Genomic DNA, 26232 nt, shown 5'->3' with positions numbered 1-26232 from the left:
ATTCATACATTCACCCTCTCATACATCTATATCTTCTCCCCATCCCCCAAGGTGAGATTCAAACTAATATTCACTATAGGTTATTAAAAGTTTTCTCATTCATCTTCCATTCAATTGCTCTAAAACTTTCGATCTCGCTCTCGATCTCTTGATTTTTTGCTCTTGTTGTAAATCGAACACATTTATGGAATCATTTAAATATGTTGGATTTTAAGTATATTGGATTTTAAACTGTTATACAATTTTTTTCATCGATAGACTGTAATTGAAACCATAACTCTTATTTATTCAAATTGTAAAGACCAAGTGTAACTTACATTATCGTTAAATCTTCTCTAATAAAACCAGTAAAACTTCAAAATCATTAAAATTCATTGCTCTCGCCGCATTGTGCGGGTACACAACTAGTTTTGTTTTATATACATAAATATTAATCCTAGCCCTTAATCTATAAGATTAATGGTTGTTGATGGTTTATGCGGTTTGTATAAATGACTTAGTTTGCAAAATAGACCACGCCTATATAAAAGGGCCAGGTTCGGGGAAAAACTGCAAAAAAATGAAAAACTAAGAAACACCCTGATGATTTTTATCTGGACAGTATGCACAAATGCATACAAGTAACTGAAGATGTTTCCTTGCTTTCTATGCACATGTGCATAACCATACCAGAAAAATTACTTAAAAATCATTTGTATACACATGTACATACCGTTCACATAAATGGTTACTAGAATATTCCCCAATCCTCAGTTTTTCATTTTTTACAGTTTTCCCCTGAACCTGATCCTATATATACATACATACACACACATGGAAATCCACACATAAATTATGCATGCAATATGCATACATGTGTACAGGCAAAGAAACAAAATCTTTGAAAAAGCTTCTGAAAATTCCCATTTTATCTTCAGCCAGAAAACATTTACACATCACATAGATATCAAAACACAAGAAAGCAATGTGGTCAGAAGAAATGAGTGGAAAATGAACCTGCAAAACCCTGCACATCTAAAAATTTTCAAGATTTCCAGTCCCAACACACACAAGAAAAGCCATCATGCACTTGCTAATCTAAACATTTGGTGCATTTGTGTGTATTCTAACTTCTATCTTTTATACTTCCTTTCTATAAACACACACACACACACACAAGGATGCTAACCTGAAGCATGTTGTAACGGGAAGCAATGCGAAATGGTTTCAGGACTGCCAAAAAACACACAGGTCATTACAATACAACGTTCGATCTTGAATTTCTTGATTAGCCACATGATAATCTATTAGTTGTGCCTGCACTATTTTACACACCACCAACCCACATGGAAGCATCCACCATCCACCATCATCCCTGCACCCAAAAACCACCACCACAACCACCACATCATCAAGACACGAAACCAGGTGATGTTTAAATGAAACGAGAATAATAGCAGAAACGTACATGCTTAAGCTCCAGGAGAAAACGTTTAGAGTATCATCGCTAGGGGGGAGTTGATTCTTGAAATGAAAATATCCACATATGAAGGCAACAGCCTGTTTCACATACATGAAATCTGTTCATAAACCCTAAATAATTATCGAGATCAACGCTTCATTCATTTGTTTGTAAGATAACATATGGCCATCTTCATAAATGTGACTCCTTTTAAGAGAGCATGTGTAGATGCACAAGTCAACAATAAATGTGAAAGAAACCAAAAATTTAGTTCAGGGAAAGAGATGAATGATGAGTAAAAGGAAGATATAGGTAATGAAACAATGGGATTTTGAGTGGTCAGTGTAGATCTGTTTATGTTTATTTATATTTTCACTAAAACGAAATAATGAATAGATGCATAATTAATTTTCTAGGGATAATGCCTATGGATGCCACTGAGCTATTACAAAAGTTTCATGTGGGTCCTTCACCTACGAGAAGTCCAAAAAAGACATCCAATTATGCAATGGGGTCTGTTTACGCCAAATCCAACCAAAATGACGAAAATACCCCTGATATATTTGTTTGGGGGTCAGAACATAAAAATGTAAATTTCAAATACTTAACTTAAAACTTTTAGTGGTTAAAATATAAGAACGAAAACTTTAAATACAAAAACCAGAGGGATAGAACGAGTCCAAGAGGGGGGGAACGATGACAACATGCCTGGGAAGTTGGGGCAGGGGGCGACGACGCAGGGGGCACGGTGGTAAGGATGTGGGGGTTGGCTTTGGTGAGGTTGTACAGCACAAATAGAATCAAAAGAGTTACCAACAATCAACCTAAACACAAGGCAGGGTAAAAAAGAAGTGGCGGAAGATGGAAGCTCCACAAAGCTGAAGGAATTATTGTTCACTGCCATGTACAGAGGCCAATATGAATTTATGTTTCTGGGACCTTACTATTTTCTTTCAGACAATACTAAAACGAAAACAAAACATGTATCACAGTAATCATCTATACATGGGCTACTTAAGTATAACCACATTTACCAGCAGATGAATCATAATGTGGGCAGGAGAGCAAAGCAGGGGGGAGACATCAAATTTTATGTATTTCCGTCTTTCTACTTTAAATTTAGGGGCTGTTTGGTTGGTTTTCCATAAGTCCTGTATGGATTAAGCTGTATGTGTGGATTATTGTGTCTGTATAGATTGGGAAGATTTTTGTTTGGAGGGTTTTTTCATAGATCGAAGGAGCATGTTTTATAATTGGGAGAGGTAGGTTGGGAAAAAAAAAACTTGGCTTTCTGCATAACCCTCCCCCCCCCCCCCCCGGGGGGGAGCAAGAAGCCTACCGGATAACCACTTTCTACATAATGAAGCCACTACCAAACAGTTACATATAGTTGATCAAATAAGCTGTGAGTCCCATTAAGCTGCTAACAGACATGCCCTTAGACTAACTACAACCAAATGAATATTCAAGTGTTGGAGAACTTACAACATTCACCAAGGACGTGATGTTCCACAGAGCATAAAAACGCGCAAGGCCTGATGAACGCTTAGGTTTATGACTAAATAAAGCACTAATTCCAGCCGGGAATGGAAGTAGAATACCAAGAGGAGGAATAGATAACACCAAAAAGAAATCCAGACTGGAATTTGAGTAAAGCTGAAGCAACATGAGCAAGACAAGGATAAAATCTCCTAAAAGAAGAATAGACATCACCAACCCAACAAGATCCTGCAATAAACAGAAATAAATTTCACCATCTCAGTAAGCATCAGCAAAAGTAACAAGCAACTTCAGTTGATTTTCAAGCATTTGAAGTACCTGATGTCCAATTGGTTTGGTGTTGCAAATAATGAACGATAAAGGGTACCAAATCATGTTCTCTTTTAGTGTTTGTAAGCTATTATTATGTAAAATCCACCTGGGTACTCTTCTATGAATCATTAAGGGTTCAGATTCTTGTGCAGAGTCTTCAATTTTACCATGATGATTTATGAAATAGCTGCACATCATGTAAGTAAGAAATCATTGTGTTGATCAAATTGGCAGACTACACTACACAAATAGAAAAGGGTATAAAAGACGTATACCTTGACTGCACGCCAAGTAAACCATGTGGCCTGTCGATTAAAGGTGGTGATTGTTCATCGTCAACAGCACAGACAACCAATCCGAATTGACAATAACCAGAGGCAGTAGGCTGAAAGCGAGCTAAATCAATACGTATATGTTGGGCACTTAAAGTTGGATTTGCATATGTCTCAATCCAACTTATAATTGGTCGGAAAGTCGACTTTAGTTGATCACGCCGAACAAGGCGAAGCTGGGCATTTAGACCAGCAACCAATCGATACCAAATGGTGGACGGGACAGACTGAAAGAAAACAGAAGAAAACGTGATTGGTCTAGAAATGAGAGAACAAATAATAATATATAAGACTATGAAATTATGTGTTTTTTAGGTTAGCCACTAAATCAAACCAAACCTGACTCATGAGGCTGGTTAGAATATTGTCACTGTGAAGAACAAAAGGGGCCATGTAACTTCCGTCTCCTCCAAAAACTAAAGAAAGAGGAAATCTTTGATGAAGTGAAGGAGGAAGATCTTCTCTCTTCTCATCTCCACCGAGGAAGAAATCCACATATGCAAGCATCATATCAGAAGTTGCAGAGACCTGCATTAAGCAACAATGGTAAGTGCCTGTTTGTTTGTAGCATAATGGGACTCGCAACTTACGTTCAGCTATACATGACTGTCTGGTAGTGGCTAGATGATATAAAAAGTGACTTATTAAGTAAGCTTCTAGGGGGAACATTATACAGAAAGACAAGTTTTTTCCAAACCTGCCCCTCCCAATTAAAAACACGCTCCTCCCATCTATGAAAAAACCCTCCGAAACAAAAACCTCATCGATCTATACAGACAGATTAATCCACACAGACAGCTTTATTCATACAGGACTTAATTAAAAACCAACCAAACAACCACCAAGCATTTTTGGGTTGGCATATACTTGAGTGACAGTGACGATAATTGAAATGATTGATCAAGATGTATGCTTCAGCCGCTTTAATGATTACATGCCTTTCATGGCTACTAGATCCATCAAGATTCCTGCTAAAACAGGCACTTTTTTCAAGTTATAAAGTATAAATTCCATGGAAGTGATGGCTGAGACAACTATGATATTCCTTTACCGTTAAATTTGTACACTCTCAAATGAAAGTGAACATCATAGAAGCCCAAGATGGTAGAAAAACAAAATTTTGACTTTTTAATTTCTATAAACCAGTGCTCTTAATGACCACATAGCTAAGAGTCAGGAGCTATTTATTTGTGTGATATTGTAATTGTGGACTGCCTGCATTGAATCTCAAGCCAAGCTTGAAACATTCAGCCATCTGGAATACATACGAAATAGTTTTTAATGGTGTCTAGTAGGAATCTCAGGCCTTCTCATCAGAAGCGGACCTAAAAAAATTCAAGTGGTGCCACCATTTGACTATAAGAAACAAAGATATGAATATTTTTCTCAAAATCATCATTGGTCTGTTGGTTAGTTCTTTGCTTTTCGTATGTGAGGTCCAGAGGTCGAGTCTCTTAATGATTTTTTCAGAAACATAATAAATCTGAAGTTAAAAGCTAAAGCCTAAGAAAATGACACAAATGGGATTAGAACCCGCACCTCGGTGGGAGAAAAACCATGCAAACCAACTCTACCAAGGGAAACTTGTGTGATTATTGTAGTTTCAAAACATACATGGTTGCACACAACAAAATGATACGGTGGCATCTTTCACGACCCCATAATTTTTTACAGTACGATGGAGGAACGAAGCAGTGGCCATGCCACCGCATCCAATAGAGTGGGTCAACCCCTGCTCCCCATAATGCCTGGGGAAAAGCAAAAGGAAAAAACTAGGACCTGTTGTGCATACATGGATTGGCCACAAAATCGTTCACCAGTACATAATAAGAATTCAAATTTGACTACAGACATGAGTACCAATTCGTCACAGGCATTGGTTAGTTTTTCTAGTTAGCCTACTCAGAGCTTCTAAAAAAATCATGCCTGATTAGAAATCCTGTATGATAACACTTGCTAGAACCATGTGAACAGCACAAAGTCTGGAGTTTGGCATGCATGTAATTGTAATTGCAATATATTGACATGGAACTTGAGCAAACAAGCCTAACTACAAGCATATACAAACTTCATTGTGGATTGCATATAGTTTCCTGTTTCTTGATTACAGATACTTATTGTTACAAAAAAAACAGAAACAGCCACTGTACCCTTTGGGGCAGAGGTATGCGTATATCCCACCCTTCCCAGACCCTGCTTTCAAGCAGAATATAATGGGTTTGTTTGGTTTGGTTTGGTTTGGTTTATTGTTACAGAAAACCATCAGCTAGGGGTGTCCTTGACCCTTCATATCCTCCAACTAGTCAAACAAGAACACAGAGAATGCTTGGAAGCACAAATGCAAGTGATATCAGCACATGTGGCAGCTCGTTTAACAAAGCACCATATATGAATAGCAGGTCAGTTAAAAGGATGAGAAGGAACCTTAAGCCCCTCATACAAAGCCCGGGAACGGCATGAGCGCAAGCAAGCATGATCATACTCTGATCTAACAAACTCACGTAGTTGCTGTATCTTCTTTTTGCGGCGCCATTGCAGCCATGTCCAGGAAAATGGATAGGCAATGATAGAAAGTATGCTGTAAAATGATCCTTCCCACCATTGATACGCTGCTAAAGTATTGATCTCCTCTGCAAACCTATTATATGCATCTTCATATCTGCCACACCGAGAAATTGATAATTTGCAGATCATTTCAATTCTATGAACTATTAGCAACGCTTAGATATAGATTAATAACAAACCAAATGATTAACATATATCAAATCCTGGAAAACCATATAGACCACTGAGGTATGTAACTTCTGCAAGGATATGTACAATACAATGGAGAGAAGAAGCATACACAATTTCAGCTACTTGTTCTGAAGGAGAATGAGGGAGATGCCAAGGTTCACTGAAAGTATTAGATCCCATGAAATACATTCTGTGCACATGATTCTGGGATTCCTCATTTCTATTTGTTTCAAGAACCTGAAGGAAGAAGCAATAGTATTTTAAGCTTTACGAAGAAAAGCAGGACCAAGTTTTTGAAATTGAGCTGCTGGATGTAACAATGAAACTTAAGAATGGACCTCATTCAGTGATTCCAAGAAAGGAACTGAGCGATCCAATTGCAAGCCACGTCGAGCAGGCACTACGCTAGGCAATTCATCCCCACCAACAAATTTCACACGAGCAACACTAAGTACAAGGGCAAAAAGGATGAGCAAGCCTAGGAGCATGAAACAAAATAGCCATGGTCCTCCAAACGTGTAAATCAACTCCTCAAATGTTGTATGACAGTGCGGCATATGGTATCTCTCGGAAACACACTTGTAAGGGCAAGGAGTATCAACAACACCACCTGTAATTTAAATGCATTGTTAAAGCAACAAATTTCCCCCTTGATGCCCACTTCCCTTGACCTAAAGAGAAGAAATATATACGAGACTACATGCAGAGATGTGGGATATCTTACAATTTGAGTTAGCAATCAATTAAATATCATGTAATATTTCTTGAGACAATATTATGCAACCTTCTTGGCAAAGAAATTGACTTATTTGGCATAAAATAGATTGAATATAAGCTGAAATACCTCGAACAGGAGTATAAACAGCACGATGTGGAAACTCGAGAACCGGGCAGTCATAGCAAAGAGCTCTTTCGGACCCACTTCTATTCTTGTAGGTGCCAAGTGGGCACTCCTACATTGAAGTTATCACAATTGATGAAACTAACGAGTGAAAGAAGCCAACATCAACATTTAGCATATCTTGTTAAAGAGTTTCCTCAATATAGCAGGTTTCTATATCACTGGTACGTTGATACTAACAGTTGGATATGAGCTCACTAGTATTTATTATTCACTCTTCTACTTGCAGCTCAATCTTGGTATAATTAATGTGGAAGTTCCTTCTTAATAATGTCTATTAAACTGAAGAGCTCAAATAGCCACAAACAGGTTGGATGTGAAGACCATGATTCAAAACCAAATACGTAAGAGCTAGAGTTCACATTACTTTATGAAATATATCACTCTGCCAAAAGTGCCTGGCTGATTCTCGTCATTCACTATGGCCCTCCAAAAAAAGACAACGCCAAACACAGCAACATCGTAGTATATAGTCTTTCATACTTTTAACAGCCTTTTAAATGATGCCTAAGCATTAGATGAACCTTTTGATAGAAGTATAGAGCAATTACATAAGACGTGTCAAGAAGCTAGACCCTCTTATATTTTCTACAAAGAAAATAAGGATAAAGTACACCCCCTTATGACCAACTCAAGTATCCAAAAGAATCAGGATTCCTTAAAAGATGGAGGGTCTCTTGTCCCATTTGGTAGGTGAACTACGATATGACTAGAGTAAGAGTTTAGACGGAAAAAAAGGTTGTCGGTAAACTAATCTATCTTACTCAAACTCGACCGGACATTGCTTACGCAGTAAGACTGGTAGTAAGTCAATTCATGCATAGTCCTTCAGAAGATCATCTCAAGGTAGTATCAGGATTTTTCGCTACCTCAAAGGGAGCCCAGGCAATGGAATTCTATTCTCCAAAACTCTGTACACGCTTGTTGAGGTTTTTATAGATCTTGATTGGAAAGATTGTGCAAAAGAGAAATATCTACATCGGCTTATTGTACTTTGGTTTGGGAAAATTTAGTAACATGGAAGCTGATTTAATGATTATGGCTCAAGGAGTACACGAAATCATGTGGCTAGAAGCATTATGAAAGAAGTAAAGATTGAAATCGACAGCCCAATGAAGCTATTTTCTGACAAGTCTGCCATTAGTATTTCTCAATCCATCAACATGATCGAACAAAACATGTTGAAATTGATCACTTTGTTCCGTCATTTGAAAAGCTAGCAAATGTTCTCACCAAGGGCTGTTTCAAACAGATGTAAGTTGAGCATGGTTGACATCTTTCTTCCAACTTGAGGGGGAGTGTTGAAGGGAGCCAAATTGCTAAAGATGTGATTTTTATAATTACAGGAAACCAAATCACTAAAGATTTGACTGTATAAATGTATAATCTTTTCCTATTTGTAGGGTTAGATTTTGTTCTGTTTTTCACCCTATAAATATTCATCAGCTTTGGTTCAAGAATATACATAAAACTTCTCCTATGCCGTTCAAAATAATTTGCTGTCAGTTAGTTTCACATTTTTATCACTCAAGACCATAAACAGGAGGGGGTGAAGAAAAACAAATCTACCTCACAAAAGATTCCATAGAGACCTTTTGGACAGACTATTCCAGTAATAGTTCCCTTATCCCCTGGTTGACCCAGACCTTTACCGCCTCCTCCTCTGCCATACACAAGAAACAAAAGCATAATAAGAGTATGTAAAGACAGAAGCTGACATCTTAAAAAATGGGTGCATATAACAAGAGTATACACACATAAGTAGTTCAAATGAGAGCAACAAACATATTAGACTGAGAGCACCTAGAATTGTCAACTATGTACACTCTCAGCCCTATGCTAGTTACCACATGATATGGTTATTGAAATCGTTTATTAGGCATTTGACATATAAAATTCTATTAAGGAACAGATAAACAAATACAAGCAGCATGAGAAAGTACACAAAAAAGTAGTATCTGTAAAGATTCAAACCCAAAATTAATGCTTCCATTTACGGTTGCCACAGGCTGATATTCATCCCCAGTCATAATATCTGACCAATGAAAATGAATCCTACCACCGCCACCGCCACCAGCATTCGGGCCACCCAAGCCTCCAACGGTTGAGAGAGAAGATAAATTGCCAATGGCCAATCTATCAACAAAGAGAAGAACACTTCCACCAGATCCACCTCCAGGACTAGTGTCGGGGTTAGGCTTGATGTCTTGCTTTCTAATATTTTCTCCAAAGTTCTCTCCATCAGCAGTGAGAGAACCATAGATGGACAGACTTGACAAAGAGTGCTCCAATGAACCCATCACTATTTCAGATTATAAAAAAATTCAAAGAAAAAACAGTGTCAATGAACTCTGATGAAGAAATGCAAATTCAAAAGATGCAATACTACACATTGAACAAGTGTTCCTTCACCATATATTCCTAAGGAGTGGCTAATTCATAAGCTACTTAGCTACCATAACTAGAAGTTTATTCCAGCAAAATGGGAACTAGAACCTGATAGTTGTGAATACTCAGGTGGATACCTGACAAAGCCAAACACATCAAATGACAAAGTGATGAGACGTGTTCTCCTCGTGTGAGGATGAGACTGGCTGTCTGAAGGTTCATGACAGGCAAAATAACCAAGAAAAGATTTGGTAGGCCGAAAAAAGCAGTTTACTGATCCTCAAATGAGTGAGCATCAACTCAACCACTGAAATTATTTTACTGATGTAAGTATTAGGAATGGGCCATCGCTTATGTTAGTGAGATTAAGAAGCAGAGCATCAGGAATCCCCCAACATGCATATTTCACAGCATTCTCTATGTCCTTAGGCATGGTAAGGCAAAAACCAAAGGTCATACTGAAAAACAGTATTTAGCATATGTCAAACATGTGTTTAGTTTTTCACGGCATTCTAGTGGTAGCACATGAAATAGAATGCCCCCTTCACTGAAAGCCATGGTCTTCCCAACAGGAAGAACAAGAGAAACAAGTTCAAAAGAGAGCTCATCTAATAAGGAAAATGAACCTCCAGGTTTTAGCAGATGCTAAAACCCCATGAAGGAATTTTTGGTGGAAAAACATGAGAAAATAAGGGTGTTCAATGAGCATGTTGTGGAAACAAGTTTTGCAAACGGCAAACGGGTATATGATTCAAGTCGAGTGAATTTATCTCATGTCGCCCATTCACTAGAAGGCCTTCTAGCTTAATTATAGTGCAGAAAGCTCTGGTAATAATCCAAAAGCACTAGAAAGTACAAGAAAGCAAACAGACATGAGAATGAGAAACAAAATCAATTGTGGTGAGGTACAGATGGTATGTCCCAAAAGAATGATCATCACTGCATGTCTTTAATACTTTGAGCACTCAAAGCTTGCAACATATTCTTGAGCATTGTCTAGAAAATATAAGAAGACCAATGAAACACAATATGATTTAACTTTAAAGATCCAGAAGCTTACCTATGATACCACCACCAGCAGTTGCACCACCCAGACTATCATTCCCACTGCCACTACCAAACTCACAGGGAAAATCAGCATTACCATAAGTAACACCACCCTCGACAATAATGCTTTCGTTATAATAACCACTCCCACCTCTGCCACCATGTCCCCCGCCACCACTAGGACCGTTACTAAAGAACTTTCCTTTGCCCGCCCCACCAATACAGCCTGCATTAACTCCAAATCTCAATGGTATTAAAGACGTCATTTATAATGGCGAAAAAAAGTAGCTCAGCCTTCTTTCATTTGAGTTACTTGGGTGAAGAAAGAGGGCCATTTAAGAGCAAGTTGCAGCAATGAAACACTCTGATACTAAAAAAGGATGGGGCACAAATATGAACAAGTGGCGTATCGCCATCAGTCATCGTACATATTTCAACATACACCTTGTCCTGAATATATCTATGATCCACTTTCCCAGACACAGTTGATAAAGAAAAAGAAAGTAAAACGATACCTAACCCAGAAGCACTTATTGCTCCAGAAGGTTTGATTATTACAGTTCTGACCCATTGAAAATGAACAACGGATCCTTCAATGGAACCTTCAACGACTACCTCTTCAACTCGACATATCTGCATAGGCATAAAGACTCATCAGAGAATTCCTAATACTTTCTGAACCCTGAACCCATACTACTTCACAAGAATGTCTAGTTATTAAAGAACTTGATCCAACTTAATTTGATAATTTGTCACCTGAAGAGTGAAGGACAATGAAGAGTTGACGTTGCAATCTTCAGGCGGATGAATTAGTTCCATGGGGCAAACTTCAAGCTCACAATGTGCCCTATCATATATCATATATATCAGTTATCAGAGTCTGAACGAAATCAAGGACTGGTAATACATCATAGGTACTTACAAGTAATCATTAGTTGTGTTCTCTAAAGGACCTCGGAGTACCGATCCAGGTTCAACCTACATGCATGGCCAAATATATTACTTTAATCGAATATATACTAAATGGTAGATCTTTAAGTCAAAGATGGCCACAAGAAGATCTGCCACAATAGCCTTTTATAATGACATAAAAGATGCAGAAATTCATACACCTCAATAGACCTACATTCTACATAATAAAATTGAGGTTTAGGTCCATTCCACCTTACATTGTCTGCTAGAAACTTTGATACGAATCGGGTCATAACTCAAGCTATATATTTTATCATTTATATCCTAATTGGTGTCTCGCTTTTGTTGTGGCTTGTAGGTAACTCAAGGAAGAAAGGTTTCCACGGCATGCCAGGCAGTCAAGAATGATTAACTGAACTAAAAGAATAAAAATAGCAAAGCATCAGTAGAAAGCTGTCAACCAGATGCCGCTTAAGGGAGCAAGGGACTCTACTCAGCACTTCTATAATTGACAACCATGAAGAGAGAGAGAGATAGAGAGAGAGAGAGAGAGAGAGAACAACCCCATCCTAAGAAAAGAAAAAATATGGGGTCGAGACCTGCGAATTGAATGACGGACCACAAGAATGGACATGTTATTTTCACATATACACCATGAGATGCCATAAAGCCACAAGAATTACCATCCATGTTGACCCCCTTCAATTCAGCTGGATAAAATTATCATTGTACGCTTGATACACTGTAAATCTAAAATATTCAAATGGCAAACTAAAAGCCTAGCTCCCCGGTATGCGACATTGAGAGCATATTCCTCTGAGATTTTGAAAGCTATATTAATGTTATACATGTTGAAGGTGTTTAACTAGGGAGGGAATCAGGAAATAAATAGAATGAGATATGATGAGAGTCAGAGTTAGGAATTTATATACATCTTACTACAAGGAACAAAATCACTATCTAAGTAGGAATATATACAAGCCCTACAAGTATTCAACTCACCTACAACCCATTCTCAAAACTAGTCAGGACAATCTGATATGACCTATACGAAATTATAATATCCATCAAGGTATAAAGGCCTTACCAGTCGCAACAAGAAGAAGCAAACGCAGAAAAAAGAGTACTTCTTCAGTCACCGGCTTAAAGAGTAGCGAGAAGATGAACGTATCATCAAGGGCATGTTGAGATCAGCTTTTTGGTTGTTTTTCATGCTATAAGCATCTTTTAAAATTATTTAATACATCTAAGATAAAATTATTATACCAAAGTAATAGCCTCAATATGAGAAGTGAAGTCATTGCAACTTCAGATTTCTCTTTCTCATCAGATGCTAATCCACTTCCTATACTTTGGAAGCATCTATTCTACTTCTTCATTACAGAATATGAGAGATGATTGCAATAGTCCTTACATATTATGACTCAAAACTAAAGAAGTAATGTAGCAAACATGACGTGGAAACCTTAGTTGCAAATATTTGGATGCACAGATAGAGGTTCTCAGGGCGTCAATGTATTTTCTTTTTGAAGTATATAGTATTTATATGAGGCAAAATTCACACTCAGGCTTGAAACCTTGACCTCGAGGGAGGTTGGGATCTACCGGTAACCCAGGCACCATTGGACCAAGGACCCTGTGGTTGTCAATGTAATTTTTTTATCAAGAATCTGTCATGTTGCAATGCCTTCAAAGAACCAAAGATATTAAAATATGAGCCTAGCAAGTTAGATAAATAACACAATGATCCTTTCCTTACATTGATACAGCAAAATATTGATAAAACCAAATGCTGAGCTTCTATAATATTGCCTGCCCCTGTCAAATTCAATGAACCTTGTCCATGAACACCAAGATTTGCGTTTGATTGTATCACAGATCCTCCCTGACATACGAGAATCCTTAACCATTTCGTTAATTGAAGTTTAAAGTAAAGCCCCAAATTGATTTTGGTAAGGGGAAAATAAATAATTACCTTGAGAACCAGTAAATTGCTAGCCTCGAGCAATGAAGTGGCAATAATCGGATCACCCTCACCATCACCATCTATAAGCATTTTGGAATTCAACATCAAGTGCAATTTAACAGACATTCGCAAAGCCCCATATATCTAAAAGAACATATAAAAGAAAGCGATAAGAACACCATTGAACATTTTTACATTATAGAACAAGAAAAAAACTTGTGAAGAATTTAGAATAGATAGAATCTCGAATTGTAGTAGGACAAATAATCAACACAAGTAGAAAGGGTAATCTTGTATAAGCAAGCATACAAATACTCACAAGCATATAGTACTATTTTCATTTATAACTTATAAGTATAGAGCAAACAATCAAGGCAGCAAGTAACAGTAAGAAAGAACCATAAATTAGGCTGCTGAGAGATCATATATCATAACCATGATGTGTGTAATAAAACAACAGCTGAATCAGGCCCTTAAACAATGACGTTTTTAGTAATTGGCCAAGAGCAGGTAATAGAACCCAAATGCTCAAATCTCTCATGGGGAAAAATTCCCATTAAATGAGAGACCAAGAAGTTTTCCCAAAAGGGGGATTAGATTTAATCAGTCACGGTAGCTCCTGGAATATAAATAATCCAGAAAAGAAAGACGAAAAGATATTGCAATAAGTAGATATAACATCCAACTATATTCATATATATTGACAATATCAGATAAACAGTCATCCCTCTTCAAGCCTGCACTTCTGGGAACAGGCAAATTGGATTAGACCACAGTTCATGGGTTCTAAGCCTATAATGTGATGATAGTTTATCCAGTTGTGAAGAAGAAAAGCTGAACTTGTATTCAGCCTTAAAAAGAACATTAAGCCGAATAGAGAAACCTTCAGCCTTTAGTCTAACACCAAAATGTTGCAGTTACCCGAAGATTTGAACCACCCAAAATTGTCTAGTCAATACATGCACAATATATTTTAGAGAGTAACAGTTGCTAACCCTTGGGGATGTGGTAATACATCTAAGAAATTACAGTAGCTTGGACACATTAAGGCAAGAGATAAGAGGTTGAAGAAAATATTTAGTGCCTCTCACTTACCTTGATTACTGAATCACTCATTAAAAGTTCTTCTGCCATTAATTCAAACTCTGAGACAGCATCATGAGGAAGACCAAAGCTTAAAACAGCTGCAGTTGATAAACTAAGTTGTCCTTGAACCTATTTATTACAAAGCAATATTATAAACATATCGCCATGACCCAGCAAGTTAGTCAAGTTTTGTTAAGTGGAAAAAAGTTGCCTGTGAAACGACTGGAAATGTTTGATGGTACATTACGGATTGCAGTAAGTAAATATCTTGACAACCTGCACACGACTCCAACGCATGGGAACGGCAGCTCTAGCATACTCTTGGATATCAACACTGGTCCAACGGGGCTGATTCGGGAATGCGAAAAAAGGCGTGTCCGTATCTGTCGACATGTTATGATTGTTGACTCTGAGCCTTCGAGGAACAGCATCATAGAATGTCCCTGCTGCACCCGAGTTTGCAGGACAGCCATAACTTTGTCCCCCTGCAAACATAAAGAAAGAAATTTGGCAGCTAAAAAACCATCTGGAATGTAATGAGCTAATAATAGAACAAGATATATTAAATCAAAACAATCCAACTAGTTTGGGATAAAAGGTATGTTATTCTTCTGAATAAGTTGAACCAGAAATAATGTTAGTGATATACCAGTACACCTGAGCATTTTATATTGTGTGTTCATGTCCAATAAAACTTCACCTCAACTACAAGAATTTATTTATTTTTTTGGGGGGGGAGGGGGGATAGCACCAATACGTTCCGTCATTTCCTATCACATAGCATAGGCAATTGAACAAGATATATCTTGAAGTATCAAGTCACCAAGTCCCAAGCTCCTCAACCTTTTTGTATAAATAGGCATCTTCATTCTTGTTTCTGTCTCCTTTTATTGCAATCTACAGCAGAAAATTCCACACACACAATTCCATCTTTTATGAGGGAGAGGAAGAGAAGGTTAGAAGCCAAGAAAGTTGAATTCTGTAGAAATTTAGTTAAAACAGCTTGTGATTACTAATTTTCTGGTTTTGTTTATTTACAAACCTGTGAGATACTGATACATACTTAAATTACTAAATTTCACATATGATTCTCTAGTTTTCGGCCTCATACATGCTATTATGATAACTATGTTCATGATGCGTTACATGTGCATATTAGTAAGAATAAAGATCACCAATGATTACACTACCTAGAAATGAACCAATTAGTTCAAATCATAAAAGGATGGTTGGAATGAAGTTTTGAATTGTGTATCATCAAGACAGTATAACCACGGCAAGGGGTTGTAGAAATGATCCCGGACTCTTGACGAAGAGTTCCGAAATAATACTGAAAGGTGTGAAATCCACCGATGGAAATCGGATTTTGAAATGGTGAACTTCATGAACACATTAGCATGTTTACTTCTCATAGGTTGTAAAATTTGAGTACACGATATTTGATGAATAAACTTGAATTCACTAAGCAATTAATTGCTTAATACTTAAATATGTATCACAGATTAGTATCATCCCGTGCTTTGAAGGCAGATGTAGATAGTTCAAGGAGCTACCAAATTTGCGACCTAGTCGAGTTTTTGTATTTGTTTGTATTATTTGGTTTTGATATTAGATTTTGCCTTAGTATATGTGTATTAGAAGCAAAGATTGTGTATTGTAACTACAAACCATCGAAATGGTTTTATATTAATAAAATTATGTTTTGACTTCAATCATTTCCGCTTTACTTGAATATATTTCCTGTATTCACATATGAATAGTTGTAAAAAAATGTTAGTAAGACCTTTTCGGTCTCGATTTAAAGATGGAAAGGAGGGTTGTTACAAATACTAGGGCTTAATATGGTAAAGCTAGCACTAGAGGATGCATAGCATCACTATGAAGCGGATGATTCAATTGCAAAACCTCTATTGGACACTACATACTTACGATATTAAACTTCATGACTATACCACAGTTCCATACGGGCATCGGGTAGAGAAAATTACATAAAGACTGAAAAACCATATTAGACCACAAACATAAATATACAAGTATCTAACATATAAAGCCAAACTGTTATCTAAAACCTAGTATATAAGAACAACTCCAAATCAGACCACAAACATAAATTTACAAGTGTCCTGAATGGTGGCACCTTGGAATTCATCATCACTGAAGCTACAAGAAACTATAAATAATAAGCATCCAAAAAAGAGATCTAGGGCTTCGTAGTGAATGGGAGATTTGATTGAGGGGAATGTACTGAAGGGGGTTGAACTTTATATACAAGTGCATGGAAGGGTGCTATTAGGGTCCTCCCTAGGGTAGCTAGCCATTTGTAATTTCTATTGGGTTTCAATCTTAGCCTACCCCACTTAGTTTAGGGAAAGAAGGCTTGTTGGTGTTGTATCAAAAAAGAGAGTCATGACTTGTCTCTATTCCTTGACAGAGTTACGTCTCACACGCTGCACTTGATGGATAAGTAGCAAGTGTTTATAGACCTAGCAAAATATTTTTGGAAAAGCTTACACTATTCACATGAACTGCATGATGAGATCTGTTAACCTATCTATTCAGCTAGGTCATGTGATCTTCCCCACAATGTCCTGCATTGGTTTGCTAATGTGACTTATCAGTTATACCTGGAGAATGCAAGAATAGGTTTTTATCATGCTAATGGCATATTCAGCTTTAGACGCATGGCTATTAGTCAGAGCAGTGCCTTAACACCACTGATAGTGATATTGTTTTTAGTGATCTATAAATATAGATCGTTGGAGAAAAATATGCCTGTATCAACTATTTCAAGAAGTACAACTGAAGACAATTGAAAGCATGCCTGATATGAACATACCATGAGCAAGGAATGTCTGGTCATCATGCCTGCTGAATACATTCACAGATATTCTTCCACCAGCACCTCCAGCAAACCCATTACCTCCAGATGCACTTAAGATGCCACTACCTATCCTGCTCTTCATAGAACAAACAAAGATAATTGTTGCATAAGTATGTCTAGTCAGCTACCAAATCCAATAAATAGTTCAGTATCAAATCAGCTACCAAAACCAATAAATAGTTCACTATCAAATCGGCTTCCATGTTACACTATTAAATTAAACTACCAGACATCTAGACCATATAACTTGACAAAAAAGACGGACAGTTGATAGCAAGTTGGCATCACAAAAATACTCGTTGAAAGTAAATAATCTTACAGTGTATCCTCCAGGAAAATCACATTTCCCTGCCTGTGTCCACGCCAACCCCCCCCCCCCCCAAAATAAAAAACAGGAAAAAGTTTACATTTGACCCTTTGATCTCACACACAAACTTGGCCTTTTCGATAACTTAAGGAGCCTTCATAAGCATGGCCATTGGTTCATTAAGATGATGTAACATCAACAATGTCCCATCCTAGCCTAGCACATTCTTCAAGTAGCAAGGCATCAGCTTGAACCACGGTAAAGGCATGTTTTCTTCAACTAATATTGTAGTGGAAGCATTTTTGTCATTCTTTCCACCTCCAAAAGCCTTGAATATGTATCAGCATTGGTCCTAAAATTTGTCATGAGGGCCAGTGTTTTTGCTTTAACCAACCTTATAGCCTATTATAAGTGCTAGGTCAACCATACAAGAAGCCAAGAGATCTGTAGACAGAGCTTGTGAGAACTCTTTGTTGTATTGATTTTTCTTGATTCTTGGAAGGATTACAAAGGATGGAGATCTCTCATTCATAGAGGAGCCTCCATATCCTAAGGAGCTCTATAGAAATAAACTTTCTAGGTTCTTACTTCAAAATATCTAGTCCACTAGCATCAAAAAGTAGTGTAGAAGAAAATATAACAAGATACAAGAGTAGCATATAATATTCGGACAAATCTATTTAAGTCCCTACAGAATTCTTACGAATCATAGAATCCTACCATACAATGCTTGTTGGTTGATCCTACAGTAGCCAGCTATGAAGCCCATATAGATTATTAAAAAGTGAAACTCCCATAGGGATCCTGAACATGCATAGCATCCTTCCACATGCTTCTATCTAAGGCCAACTCCTTTAGCATATTTCACTCACTCGTATCTCTCATTGTTTCCTCATGTCAGTCTTAGCTTGCATCTCATTTAAATCATTCACAAAAAGGTCTATGATGGAGATGACTAAACCTTCTCAAGCAGTTGTCGCAGCGTAGACCTTCTCCTACATATCACCAGCATTGAACCTATCACTCACTTCTATTGCCCACATTCACCTCATAGGCCGCATATATTGGTACACTCATCTTGTGAAAACTAGGGGCAACTGAACCAAATGCTTCATACTTTCCATGTTATGTGCTTACTGGTTGGTACAGAGTTCTGTTTCATGTAAATCCTCTTTATTTTTCAAGTTGCATGAATCTATTTCACCCCTCCTGTACCTTAGTGTCCATTATCCAAGCAGTTCCTCATTAGGACGATCATAACAAATAAATGCAACTATCAAATAACCTGATCTTAACTTTAATCACTAATAGGACATACGAGAACTTAAGATTCTGAATTCCCATTTTTTTTATTCTCGTAGTAGTTGGCATTGCTGCAAATCACGAAGAGAAGTTACTGTTTTGAGACAAGCAAAAACGTCTTTTGTTTTTTTCTCAATATTTGGTATTATGGCTAATAAATATGCTCTCAATCCCACTCCTTAAACTCGTGCCAAAAGGGGGATTTCGTATTGTAACTTTTTGATATCCAGTAATTACTATTAAAAACTAACTGCAACAAAACCAAACATTTATCCATCTAGCCTAGCTATTTGATAGAGCCAATGGAAATTCTTTACAGGTTGATGATAATGAACACAACCTCAATGTTCAGCATATGAGATTGAAACATTTCTTTGAATGCATATTTGAGTACTTGCAACAATTGAATGATTTGTTCCACTAATAATGTCAGAAATGGCGTGGAAGTCTACAAAAGGCAATAGCTGATGAGAAGAACAGCTCTTCCCCAAGACATAAGGTGGTTTATAGAATAAGATGCCTAGCAGACATTTAGTATGAAATTTTATAGTATGAATAGCCAAGACAAAGGGTGATCTATGGAAAGTTTTCTTACACAGATTCGCATACTAAAATTGTTGTAGTGCCCTGCATCATTTTTGTTAGCACAGCTATAGAGGTGTGGGTGTAATCCATATGAGTGCGATCCCAGGTTCAAGCCTAGGCACCGCTCCTCTGCCAATGGGGTGCATGCACTGATTTACCTCCCCAAAGAAGACCTTGGAACCAGTGCGGTGGGGGCGCTCCAGAGGGTGGTGTCTACCCCTTTTATGATACGAAGGGTTTTGAAGGAGCTACATAATTAGGTGAACGGATTTTGGTGATTCTTTTTTATATAGAAAGAAAAGAACATCCATGACAAAATGCATAACACATAGTATTTTCTACAAGTTACAACAACTGAATGTTACAGCATGCACAATTTTCTATGACCACTCACTTACATAGTATCTTGACTTCCAAGCCTATTAGCTCACATGAATTGAGTAATGAGCATTCAAGATATAGCAACTCATAAACTTACCATATATCCTAATGATTTAAAAGAAATCGCAGCAAACCAACAGTAGAAGTAAGGAAAGAAACCATTACATTTTCCAGGACTTCACAAAAATGCTGCCACCAGACCCACCTCCACCTTTGTTACCGCCATCACCACCATCAGCATAAATGCTCCCACTGGCTTCAATGGCATCCACCACCTCAACCCAAACCCTTCCACCTCCTTTCCCTCCATAATCCTGATCTTTACTAGTAGTTCCACCTTTGCTCCCATAATTATAGGGTTCAGGCAAATCCGACCACCCATATGCATCGCCACCCCATACATCCTCCGGGAGCTTCGTATTATCCACAACACAACAAGCACCTCTCCCACCATGCCCTCCACCACCACCTAGCTCCCTTTTAGGTGTCCCACTCGTATGCTCCGGGGGATCACCACCCAAAGCAGTCACATTTACAATGGAACCTTCTTCGAGTGTCGCATTCCCTGCAGTCACATGAAGCGTCCCTGCCTTTATCTCCGAATCCATCCCTAACCTAAACTCAGAACTAACATTGATAATTATCGAACATCCAGGAGCAGTACATCTAATTTTAACCCCAGGGAGTGTGCGAAAGTTCCCTTTTCCTTCTATATATACATCACTTGTGAAAATCAAACTAGTATTCAGTTCACACGTAGTGTCCAGGCTCCCGATACCTCCTAAATCTTCTTCGCACGATAACGACGGAGGGTGTGGTAGTGGAGATGGTGGTGGAGGCGATGGCGGCGAATAATCTCCATGGAAATCAAGAATCGAAGATTCATCAATCGTTGAAGACCCAACAAAATTAGGGTTTGAGAAGACGTGGATAGTAATAACAATCAGTAAATAGAAAATTGGTGTAGCCATGGAACAAGTGCGATTGAAATCATATGCTGATATCCAAATTGATCCTGACTTAATATAGATTTGATCGAACAGAGCAATTAAGGGAAGAGTTAACAGTGACGGAGATAGGCGGTCGACGGTGGCCGGAGGAGATGATTGATTCCCAATCTTAATCCGGAAAGGATGAATCGGAGATGATTTGGTACATCATTGTCGACTTCAAACTGAAACCAAAATGGGGTTCATTAATGGTGTTCTCATGCTCTTTCCTTCTTCATTTGGTCAACTTTTCCTATTCAAGTTCTCGCACCAAATAATTAAAATATGTTTTCTTTACATTAAAAAAAAAACAAACATTCAAAGTTCAATTTTGGTCCCTAACGTTTGTAATTTTTATAGATGTCGTCCTTAAACTTTAAAAATTCCGGGACTATTTTAAATCAAACACTTACCCAGTAGATATTTACTGATAAAATTCAACAATATCACTTACTTACGAGGTAAGATTTTAATCCTCCAAAACGGTATTGTATGTAAGAATTTACCCAGTAAGTGATAACTTTGGTAAGAGTCATCATCCTTGCTTATAGATTAGTGGTTGTTTGTTTATCTTTTAATAGTTTAACTAAAAGGCAGCTTCTGAATCGTTAAGAGGTAAAACTTGTTTGGCAGAAAATTTAATAATTCTAAAACCCTCTGGACAGTTTTGTATATTGGGACTCCCTAATCATTTAGAGTCTTAATTTCATTATGAACAATTACTAAACAACCATATTTCATTTTACACTGTATCATAAGAGCCACTTAATTACTTTGACCACTTAATCATCCAACATCAAACCATTCAGCAACCGTCAAACAACCTCCAAGACTCCCAGTCTTTGTCTCGCTTTTACAAGTTAAGATTCTTGATCTTTATGATATTTATCTAGTAAGATAATATGACTTACTAAGCACTTACCCGGATAAACGTTTGGTAAACGGCCCTTCAAGTTTGATCCTTCATGTTTATCAATACTCAACGATTTTAATCCCTCTGTTCAATTAAAGGATGGGTATTTTAGTCATTTTCACTATTTTCGTTATATTAAAATTAGAAAACCATATTATATTTTTAATTTAAAATTGTAAAAAATTAAAAGGCGAAGATTATTTTTTTTTTACAATTTAAAATTAAAAATATAATATGCTTTTATTTCTAATATAAATTTAAGAAAATAATTAAAAATGTCTCTTATTTAACTGGATTTAACGGAAAAACCTAACGACCGTTCGATAAAAAGACAAAAACCGTTAGAAGTTTATAGCATGAGAGACCAATTTTCAAAATTTTAAAAATTTGAGATGATTTTGTTAAAAATTGTAAACACCAAGGACCAAATTAAACTTGACTAAAAAAATATTTTAATTAATTATATATTTAATATTTAAATAAAGTGAAGTAAGATATATTATCCATTTAGGAAATATTGACAAAAGTGGGAGGTTACTTAATGAGAATATTGTTTTCTTTATTAACTTTATGTCATATATATGAGTATATGAGTTACATCATTGATATAAATTATAGGACTTATTGGTGTTTTTTTTATTTAAATTATTTTTATATTAAAAGGGTACTCGCATAATGTAGAGAGATACATCTTGATTTCAATATTTCATTTTATTTTTTATCTCAGTCGATGTTATAGTATGGTCTTATGATTTTGAAAAAGCGATAATGTTTTTTATTTTTGAATAAAATACAAATTTGAAGATATCATAAAATTTTGACAAAGATATATCGATATTAGTATCAAATTAACTATTTAAAATTTCTATTTTTTGTATAGTTTTTTTTTAATTCGAAATTTTTATTATAATTTAATTTACGTTCAGTAACGAAATAATTTATATTTGGTTTAATGATATAATTTTCTTATAAAGATAATAATTAATTATTTTGTTAGAAGTCGATAATTATCCTAATTATAAGATTTTAAAATGGAATGTTTATTTTTTATTTGATTATGTTTATCCGCAGTTAGTTACACAAATTCAAACATTGAGCTTTAATAAGTTGTATTTATGCATAATTTACTTGTAATCTTGAACTTTAAGTAATATGCATCAATAAACTGTACTTCATGCATAAAAATGGTTTTAAGAGTTTTTATCAAATACTTTATAATATAGTATAGATTCTATTTTTTAAATTTATATGTTTTATTAAAATCATTTTAGATATCAAATTAAGACATTATTTGGTAAAGATAAGTTGGCTTATTTTCCGGGTACATTTTTTATGGACATAATACAACTTATTGAAACGCTAGTTAGAGTAGTGTAACATCCAACTTACGAAAAGCTCATTTTAGTTGCTAAGCATGTCTAATTAAATTAGTATAGTATTTTAAGGATTAGTACTTACTTAAGTTAGAAATGAATATGGGCTTCTGGATCGAGTTAGAGGCTGAAATTTTACATTTAAGCCTCTTATACATCAATTATGAGACCTGGAAAGTTTCGTGCAAAACGGAGTTGAAACGTCCAAGATACGCATGAGGGACTAAATCTGCCAACTGTGTCAAACTAGGTTGACTTGTTGGCCAAATTAGTACAAAAACAAGATTTTTGCCCTTTAATGGTATTTTTCACTCCAGATCATTCACACACACTGGAAGGTGCGATTTACACCCACTTAAGGCTAATCCCTCAATCTTTGATGATCCACGTTAGATTCTTGAAGATTAAGTATTAATCATCAAAGGTATGCTCCTAATTACAAGTTTATTTCAAGTAGAAGTGTTAAATTAGAGGCTAGGGTCTGCATTTGACAGATTATAAAAGGTAATGTTGATTAATGTGTGAATTTGAAGCTAAATTGGGTAAATCGGCAACATGCAGTGAGTTATAAAGCTGGATTTCGACAGCTTTGAGCTGTTGTGTTGTAAATAACATAACAAATCACAGAAAAATCGAAAAAATGTGAGGTCAGTTTCATTAGAAAGCTTTAAGAGGATACTTTATTTAGTATTTTCAGGTCAATGGCTAAATCTAGGTCTAARTGTGGTAAAACAGGGGTTGAACAGGGGGCTGTACAAGAAAGTATAAATAGGATAATCAAGATTTAAAGTGTATAACTCGAGGTTGGAATATAGTTGGTTTCTGATACTTGAAATGTTTACTCCATGGGCTGTTTTAAGACTGTTTAGAGCCTCTAAAGGTTTACTGTTATTGTTGATCGGAATTGGTTATTACAACATTCGGTTGTTTTCATAAAGCACTGTGAGTTTATACCGAACTTATACTTATATATAGTATAGATATAAGAACTCTTACTGAAAAGTTGATGTTTTTACATGCGTGATTCTGTAAGGTGAATTTTTTCTAATTCTGTTTGGTATTACTTAATTCTTATACTTGTGGTTGAGTCCGGATCCGAGACTGTTTATTTGGCTTTTTGATAAACCATGATCTACGGGTATTACTTCGTGTGATAAGCCGTAGCATGGTGTATGTCCACGTATCCCAAGGAGAGGGAGGTTGGGTGTGGCATACCGGTTGTCGTATTCACGTATCCCGATTGGTAAGGAGCCGGGTGTGAATACTTTGCACGGGCCCGGTAGACGAAGAGGGGCGTGGTGCACATGGTTATTCTGGTAGTGATACCTTTGGTATTGGATACATTTTGTTGTTGTAGTTGATTTTAATTATCCTAAAAAGTCTTAATAGGCAATGTATGTTATGGATGAAAGATTCAAAGTGTTTATGTCGTGATTTAAATGGCCAAATCTCCAAGTCCTTCGGGACAGAGGCCCTCTGGACGACCAGAACCTCTGTGGTCTAGACCAGAGCCTCTGGGGTTGTCCTGCGCTATGGATGGACGACCAGAGCCTCTGTGGTCTAGACCAGAGCCTCTGGTTGTATTGCGCCTCGGACTCCGTCCTTTGGGACCAGAGGCCCGCTGCTACGCTCTGGACTCCAAGTCCTTCGGGACAGAGGCCCGTTGGACGACCAGAGCCTCTGTGGAATAGACCAGAGCCTCTGGTTGTATAGACCAGAGCCTCTGGTTGTATTGTGCTATGGATTCCAAGTCCTTTGGGACAGAGGCCCTCTGGACGACAGAGCCTCTGTGGAATAGACCAGAGACTCTGGTTGTATTGCGCTCTGGGCGAGATTCTATCAAATTGAATTTGAGTTAACGGTCTAATTCATAAATAAATGATTTGTTCTGTTCTGTTTCGGCTATGACTTGTACCGTTCTTTTAAAATATATATATTTATAAGCTTTGATATAATCTCACTAAGCCTTGTTGCTTATTCTYCTAGAATAAACTCTCTTTTCAGGAAAGTCGGTAGCGGTCCAAGGGAAGGATAAGACAGTTTAGATCTGCTTGTAGGATTTCCGATCCTGGACATCTTTTGGTACTCACTGTGCATATATCGTTTTGAGTTGTATCTAGGTATATAATGCTTTTGGATAGATATATTTGTATTTATGGATCCAACTTATACTACCTAAAATCGTCGGGTGCAGATTATGTTATTTTATTTTTGGTGGAAATCTATAATTTATATATATATCCCGTATTTGCTTGGAGAATATAATTTATGAAAATATTTTGGATAAATAGTTTCTTTTTATGAAGAATTTAGCGTAATCGGTGTTACAAGTAGCTTGTGGAGAGTTTTTTGTTATTTTTTCTAATTATAAATGTCATTAATATTAATTATTACTAGAAGGGTACTTGCGCAATGTATGCAGCGAGATATATCTAGATTTTAATTTTCTATTTTATTCATTTTCTCTGTCGATATAATAAGTTTTTATGTGGTTTTAGAAAACAATAATATTTTTATTTTTGAACGAAATATAAATTTGGAAAAAAAGTATCGATATTAATTTTAAATTAACTATTTAAAAGTTCTCGTTTTCTGTGTAATTTCTTTGATTCAATTTTTTATTATAAATTTAATTTAGATTTAATAACAAAGTAATTTATTTTTGTTTAATGATATAATTTTTATAAAGATGATAATTAAATATTTTGTTAAAACTCAATGATTATCTTAATCATATTTGAAATTTGGGAAAATTGCATCAAAATGGAACAAACTTTCATCTTATTTCTATTTTGGGGAACCAACTTTCAAAATTATCATTTAGGGGTCTCTGTCAAACTTTTTGTTTATTTAAGGGTCTGGTTGACCTGGTGACCTATT

At 36.5% G+C, this 26232-nt stretch overlaps 1 pseudogene; it reads right to left on the bottom strand.

Annotated features, from left to right (window-relative positions):
- Window positions 1-893: 893 nt before the first annotated feature.
- On the bottom strand, window positions 894-21243 carry LOC112516506 (annotated as a pseudogene).
- Window positions 21244-26232: the final 4989 nt, after the last annotated feature.

The sequence above is a fragment of the Cynara cardunculus genome, assembly GCF_001531365.2.
Source record: "Cynara cardunculus var. scolymus isolate 2C chromosome LG 8, CcrdV1, whole genome shotgun sequence".
In the NCBI taxonomy this organism is placed as follows: domain Eukaryota; kingdom Viridiplantae; phylum Streptophyta; class Magnoliopsida; order Asterales; family Asteraceae; genus Cynara; species Cynara cardunculus.
The sequence above is the reverse complement of the archived record's forward strand: the minus strand, read 5'-3'. Positions and strand labels throughout refer to the sequence as shown.